Genomic DNA, 7,987 nt, shown 5'->3' on the forward strand with positions numbered 1-7,987 from the left:
CATGAGAGTCTCTCCATAAGGCAGCTTACAACCTAGACGCAGGCTGCCATCATAACAAGCAAGGGAGAGAGACAGAGGGTGAGCATGTGGAAGCTAGGGTCTTTTATGATCTAATTTCAGAAGTGACATCCCATCATTTTTGTCAGATTCTATTTCACATGCAAGGGGATGGCATATGGGCATACATGCCAGGAGGTAGGGGCTGCTGTGGGCTCTTGCAGAGGCTGTCTACCATCAGCTGTTAAGTCAATGGTCCTTTTTGCCCTTTTGAATTCAAATTCAACACCTGATTAATCAACTTAGTATATTAGATTACTCCGTTCATACCCTGGTGTGGTTTGTCTCTGTTTTTGTTTTTCTCGTGGACTCCGATAGAGTCCCTTGGTGCCTGACCATCCCTTGCATGCTCCCTTCACCCTGCTTTGTAAATAGTCCCTTCTTGGAGGGCTCTAACATTTGAACCAGCTGGGATGAACTCTTTCAGCTGCTGGACCCAGACTGATGGATGAGTGGATAACCTGAAGGGGCTGGTACTGGTCAAGTGGGTCTCTGCATTGTGACACACCACACTGGAACCAGGAGACCAAAGCTGCAGTTCAGATTTGCCCCTCACTGCTTCTATGACCTTGGGCAAGTCATGTAACCATTCTAAACCCTAGTGTCTCTGTCTGCACAATGGATAAATAAAGCCTCATTTTCAGGGTTATAATGGAGTAAACGCAAAGTGTCTAGCAGTGTGTCTAGGGTATAGTAAGCTCTCAAGAAATTGTGGTTATTATTATTAGAAAAATAACCTGATATGTGAACAACCAAATTAAAAATGTCTACTTCCCAGGACTGTGGGGATTAAATCACATGAAGGCAAAGTGCCGAGCACTGTATCTGACAGCTGACAAGTGTCCAAGAAACATTAGTTCTAAATCCCTTAAATTTTTTTTTCAAATAGAATTTGTGGGTAGGTTAGAAGGCTACATACTTTTAAAATATTTCCATTAAAAAGGAATTAACAAAATTAGGCAAGAACACATTCCCCTTATGAACTAGATTTTAAAATTCTAAAAAGAGAATCAAATAATTCTTTCTCTTCTCTCTCTCTTCTCTTTCCCTCCTTCCCTTCTTCTTTTCTCTCTCTCACTCTGTTTTATTACCCACAAAGACTTATTCCATGAATGTTCATTTAAAAACATTAATTTGAAAAAACAGTGCTTGATGTATTAAACTTCACCCTTTTCTCAGGAAAGATCAGTTGTGTGGATATACCACAAGGTTACAAGCTTTAAATGGATGACTGAAACTGGTGGTAGATTAATTTATGGGAATATTATTAAAAAAATAATCACCTGTTTCATCTTCCAAGAAATCCTAAGATTTTTTGTTGTTGTTAATTAGTCCCTGGCTATAATTAACCACAAACTCCCTCGTTAACATGTAAGGACTCTTGAATTAAAACAACCAAACACATTTTGGGTGTCAACAAAAATTTAAGAGGATAAGATACTTGAAAAGATAAAGTAGGTATTTCAAAGGAGGGGTAAAAAAGGGAGCCAAGATATCAACTTTGGCTGACACTCTGAACATTTACTTAATCCTGGTAATACATGTAATGTTTGCTATGCATGATTTCTCCTTTGGGCTGCTGATTTATCTTTCTGATGATGATTATAGACCAGACATTATGGAATGCTTTCTGTTATCAGATTCAGCCCCTTTCCTTCTGAATGTCTCAGCTAACCCCATGTAAGGCCATCTTTGTAGCATCAGACACGTCACCTCCAGTGTTGTCCACACACACACCTAAGGTGTATGCATGATGGACCTATCTTCACCTAGGCAGCTAGGCGGTAGCCTCCCTGCCTGCTAGCTTGCTACACCTGTTCCTTTCCTGGGGTCCCTCTTCCTTCAGGGACCATGTATGGCTGCTTGTTTATGTACCATGCTTTATGCTTTGACAGGAAGACCCTGAGTCTGCCAGTGCAGCGGCATGGGAAGTGGCTCCTCCTAAACGAGTCACTCCAGGGCGTGACAGTCACATATTTAATTGTGTCATCTTTGGTCTGAAGAAGGATGCTGGAATGCCACCCCAGTGCATTCCTGTGGAGGGGCACTGGTCATTTCGGGGCCCGTGCTTCTCGCCCGCCCTAACTCGTGATTCATCTCCAGTAGACAGTGATTACAGACCAGATGTCCAGTTTTCTCAGATACAAACTACAAATGCAAAGTCATCCTTATGCAAAACCATCTTCCCCAGTGCATTCTAGTTCACAGACTTTATAGCTCGACTTCCTGGCAGGCCTGTCCTTCCTGGGAAACCTCTAGAACTGGCTGTGGCACAGGCTTATGGAGATGTGAAATATGTAATGTGTGGGCTGTCACTCTTCTCTTTGGCAGCTTGACAGACATCTCTATTGTCTTTGCCTCTTGACCTGGATAAAGCTTCAGTTTTCTCAATACTAGATCCAGGTGGTGATTATTATTTGGAGCTGGCAGAAAAAGGGGCAAAGCTCAGTACAGCAGTGGAAGGAAATGTTTTTGGAGCTGCACACACCTCGGTTTGACTGCAACCCAATCTTAGTTTCTTTATTTTTAGACTAGGACTCTACTCCCTACTTCTTATCAGGTGGCTGAGAATATCTGTAGGGCTTTTATAGTTTCCTAGCACAAGGAATATGGGTTCCTCTCTCTTCTCCCCAGTGTGGGACATTCCCTTGAAGATCAAATGAACATTTTCTTAAGCAATTTTAGGGTTTGGCATAGATAACAGAATCCCAAGGAAAGATGAGATCAATGTTTGGGTGAGGGAGATGGTATGTATAGATAAAAGTGACAGAATTTTCAGAGTAGGAAGTCAGGGCAGAGAGGCCATGCTTTTGAAAGGTAAGAAATGATAATAAGGGATAATTATCAAGGAATGAAGGTGCGTGACACGTTTACAAGAAAAAGACAAAGCAGCAAAAATAGTTGAGCCTAAGTTGCTAGTAAACTAGCTATAAATTAAATAAAACTCTTCAGCAAGGTCCCCCCCACCCCCTTCCTTCAACCACTTGATCTTTTTTTCTCTCAAATGATTCATCAGGGCCCATAATACACAAGGGCGGCCATGATTGCCGGAGGTCAGCCATGAAGAAAATCAGTTTCAGGACATCAGAGCACATCCATTCAGTGTTTAGTAATAAGGAGAATCAACATTTTATTCACTGCTGCCAAACTTATCACAAGTATGCTCTAAATGAGTAAGATAATAGAACACAAAAGGCCTGGTACTGTGAAGACCCTGCCTTGTAACTAACCAGGGAGCACCAGCATGACTTCGGGTGCTCATCTGTGAAACGAAGGGGCAGACCCAGTGATGTGTTGGCACAGCTTTCGATTCTAAGCAACAGAAAAGCTGGCTAATATCAGCTTAAATCATAAAGGGATTTCCTAGCTCCTGTGATTGAAAAGCCCAAAAAGATTTGAAAACTTCAGGATGAGGTCAAACCACCTAAACAGCCACCCATTTCCCCCCTCACATTTTTTGTCTCCGCTTCCTTGGTGTTGCTTCATCTTAGACCTTGGCAGACCCTTTGGTTGTAAAATAGCTTCCAGCTATTCGGTGGGGCTTCATGCCCTCGCTCTTAGGTAGCACAAAAAGAAAATCTTTATGCCAATGTGATTGGCGGAAGTCCTGAGATTTACTCTAACCACAGCCTCTAAAGTCACATGCCTGTCCCTGAACCACCCCCTGTGATGGACATGGAATGTGATGATTGGCCGGACCTAGGTGGTGGGGAGCTGGGTCCATTCCCACTGCTGATGGTGGGGGTTTTCAGCCTTCCACACCTGCATTCACTCTCACATGAACCTGGAACAGTTGGGAAGCAAGAAGGAGAGAGGAAAAGGTGCAGAGTCAAGCAACATATTTTTGTGGCCACTGGATTTCAGCATTTTTTGGGGCTGAATGGAACCCCAAGACACAAAATACACACAAATGGAGATTTACTAGCTGATACAGGAATGGAGATTTAGAGCCCCATTTCCTGTCTCTTCTAAGAGACTTTCTTAGAAACCTAGTGCTCTGGGAAACAGGGATAAAAATGTCTTGGGGTCCCTCTAGTTCTATTCTTTGCCACTGCTTAATGAGCAAAATATCTATAGGACATGTATTCATGTTGACCATTTTCAGGCCCTTCGGCAGGACTTGGGCTGTTTATTCTATAGCCAGCCCTGTGAACTAGGAGAACAATAATTTTATTAACAATATGCTTTTTAGTTACAGGATTCTCAACATAAAGATTTACCAGTACCCAGCTATCATTTTCCAAGCTTACCAAAGCTTGCCAACATTTCCCCAACTTTCTGATACAGACCAGAGCGATAAAGGCACAGATAGCACACAAAGCTAACGAAGCTGACTCATCGAGTTGGGCAGAAGGAAAATGAAGGCTTTCTTCAATGAACAGTGATCAGAAATTCAGTTTCCTGAAGGACCCAGGGAATTAATGAAATATTGCATGGAAAATCATGTGGAAAGCCTTTTACATTTTGAAAAAGTTGAAGTTTCCCTTAATAAAAGATTTGGCATAAAAATCTGGAGAACTTTCACAAATTATTATTACTTTAAATTGTGGTCAAATGTACATAACATAAAATTTACCACCTTAACTCTGTGTAAGTGTACAGTTCAGTGGTGTTAAGTGCATTCACACTGCTGCACAACCATCCCCACTGTCCATCTCCAGAACTCTTTGCATGTTCCAAAACCAAAAATTCAAACCCAAAAAACAATAACTCCCCATTCCTAACTGCCCCCAGCCCTTGGTAAGCACCATTCTATTTTCTATCTCTATGAATGTGACTATTCTAGGTACCTCATATAAATGGAGTCATGCAGTATTTATCTTTTTTTATGACTGGCTTATTTCATTTAGCATATGTCCTCAAAATCCATCCATGTTATAGTACATCTCAAAATTTCCTCCCTTTTAAGGCTGAATTGTATATGCCACATTTATTTATCCATTTATCCAATGATGGGCCCTTGGGTTGCTTCCACATTTCAGCTATTATAAATAATGATGCCATGAACAGGGGTGTACAAATATCTTTTCTACACCTGCTCTCAATTCATTTGGTTACAAACATAAGGAGAAATGGAATTGTTGAAATGCTTGTAAGGATGCTGTTTTGTTTTATAAAATTCTTTAATGCATATTCTAAGGTAGCAAATACTCAGAACTGGTAATCCAGTGATTTCATTTTATAGCTTAATGATATAAAAGAGAAAGCAACCAGACAATTCTTTGTAAGATCAAGTGGCTTCTTTCCTATTCACAGCGATGTAAGCTGTTAAAGGTCCAATTGTATTCTAGGTTTGCCTTTGTGTAGGTCTCCCAGTCACAAAATCAAGGGTAAGGGATCCATAGTTTGGTCCAGGTTTAACTCAGAGCACCAGTCCAATGAAACAACACTGTGTTTCAGGAACAAAACAAAGAGGAGCTTCTTCAGCGAGTAGGGAGAGACTGCTGGGCTACCCAGATATAACCTGTTTCTGCTTACCTCGCTTACAGCCTTCCTTTTCAACCTGGCGGGACACTGTGACAATGGACACATGTCTCCATTCTTCCTCAACGGGGAAAAGAACATCTCCTTGCGAAGGTGGTTTCGTTGTCTGAAAGTTATTTGTACCAAAGGCCCCAGTCAATTAGATTTGACTTCTATACATTATTTCCTAAAGGGAGCTGATGAGCTCTTTGCAGGTTATACCAACTACTAGAACAATGATGCTTTCAAATCAAGAAATGGGGTATTGAAATTCTCCCAAGTCAACTGACTTCACTGGAAAAAGAAAGCTAGCATTTTGCTCACATATCATACCAGTAACTCAAGCACAGGCCTCAATTGTGTCCTGGATGGTAAGCAGCTGACACATGATAATTTGGTGTTGGTACAATTGGAGGGAGTTTATGTCTCTCTACAATGAAGAAAGGCCACACTTTGGGTCGGTGCTATTCTACCCTGAAAAGGCTGGGGAATGTTTCAGATGTGGCAGTGAAAACACTGGCTCGTTCACACACTCATTAATAGTATCACCTTTCATTAATTGGGTAACAACAGATCATGAAAATTAATCAAACAAAACCCCTTTTGACATAGTCTTCAGTGGTGATGTCATAGACCATTGAATAGACGATGCTTTTTTGCTGAGAGACTTCTCTCTGCTTGCAAGTGCTGTATATCCCCAGGATGATTGGTGAGTCAGAAACTAGGTTGGCTTTGTTGGAACAGAGACTTAAGAATGCTAAATATCTTCCAGAATGTCTTCAGATGACTGAAGTCTCTACCTTAGACTCTCTTGCCTGGGAATTTCAATGCTATCACCTTGTAACCTAGGTTTGCAACCAAAGATACAAGATTTCAGAGGGTAATGAATGAGCAGCTCCTCTGCTACTCTGCTCTGTCTCTTCCTTTCTCCATCTTCCCAGGGGTGTCGCTTTCTCAGCTGTCATATGTTGCCACCACCCTATTGTGTATGTTATCATTTATCTATCATTACTGTCTATGGGACCGAGATGGCTAAAGAGCATTCTTGCTAAGAGCATTCATGTCTCTGGTGTTTTCCTCCTAGTTTAGTTGGGGGTTCACCCTTAGTGCACAGAAGAACCCCCAAGGGGGATTGCTTTAAGTGCTGATTCCTGGACCTACCTCCAGAGACTAATTCACTAGGTGGAGGGTGGGCCTAGGAACCTGCATTTTAATAAGCACCACAGAGAATTCTGGGCAAGTGGTCCATTGACCTCATTCTAAGAAGCTATGTCCCTGAGGAAGACATCCCAGTGTCTCTGCCCCAGCTCATTCTGGTCAGAAATGGGTTCCCTTGGACACATCTGGCAGTTCCCAGATACCTCCCAGTGCATTGAGAGCAACCACACATTTCTGTAAACACAATTTGCCAGATTATTTTCTGTGGTTAATCATTAAAAGGAACTGATTCAGGCAGTAAGGTCGAGTCACACTTCTGCACGGCTCAATATAATTAAGGGCGGAAGTTCCTGTTTTGGGTGTTCCGCAGTGGCCATGATCCGTGACTGACAGATTGGACAAGTAGAAATTCCAGACAAAATACCAGCTCCCACAGAGCTTTGTGAGCTGGGAAACCTGCCAATCCCTTCCCCTTCCCTCAGCTTTCTCATAGGTGAGGGAGCTGTCCTACCTCTCAGAGGTATTAGGAAGACAGATGACTAAAAAAAACCGCAAGACATACCACCCTTGAGATCCGATGCGAGGACATTTAGCAAAGGCCTCCGCTGCTCCCCTGACAATGGTGGTGTCTTACAAGCTACCTGGGAGAGAAAGAAGAGGTCCAGCGTGAAGCATATTCTTTAAACTAAGTACTTGACAAGACTCCTCCTTAGCCTGTAGCACACTTCATCTTCACAATCCTTTGAGATGAAGTAGTGGGTTATATAAATTCCTTCAGATTACAGGGAACAGAGATCCCACTTTGCAGGGCTGTATCTGCAGAAAAGGAGTCACCCACTGGTGAAGGGAAGGTTTAAAGGAGAGCCAGAACTCAGTGATTCCAACTGGGGCCCTTTTCTCTTAAAAAAAAAAAAATCATAACACTGTAATTGTGTAATTGTGTAATCAGAAGACTAAATTCTTCTTGTAAAATCTGCAGATGAAGTTAAGTTCCTCTTGGATTCTCTCCCTCTGCAAATGTCTTATCCTTCCAGGAGGAATTCACTGCTTCTGGTTTGGTGAGTATCATTGGACTTGCTGAATCCATACTCACACGGCTATCTGTACCCCTGGAAAATATACGATACGGTTTTATGTATATGTATCTGTGTTCTGTGTGTATGTTTTAAAAATGTAAATGAGATCCCATCATGTATATACAACATATGTTAGAGATTTATCTTCCCCTATACATAGAAATCTACTTTACTGGCATTAACTGCTGCCGAGCCTTCTGAACTATGGGTGTCCCCCAGTCTTTGCAGTCAAT

The 7,987-nt window shown here is 42.0% G+C and overlaps 1 long non-coding RNA gene across 1 annotated transcript; it reads right to left on the bottom strand.

The window, feature by feature from the left end:
* Positions 1-3,195: 3,195 nt before the first annotated feature.
* On the bottom strand, positions 3,196-7,351 carry LOC140844387 (uncharacterized). Its single transcript, XR_012122615.1, has 3 exons — positions 7,241-7,351; positions 5,536-5,647; positions 3,196-3,841 (listed from the first exon to the last, which is right to left on the bottom strand). It is a non-coding gene; the product is annotated as an uncharacterized lncRNA (long non-coding RNA).
* Between the last annotated feature and the right edge of the window lie 636 nt (positions 7,352-7,987).

Source organism: Manis javanica, chromosome 11, assembly GCF_040802235.1.
Source record: "Manis javanica isolate MJ-LG chromosome 11, MJ_LKY, whole genome shotgun sequence".
Classification (NCBI taxonomy): domain Eukaryota; kingdom Metazoa; phylum Chordata; class Mammalia; order Pholidota; family Manidae; genus Manis; species Manis javanica.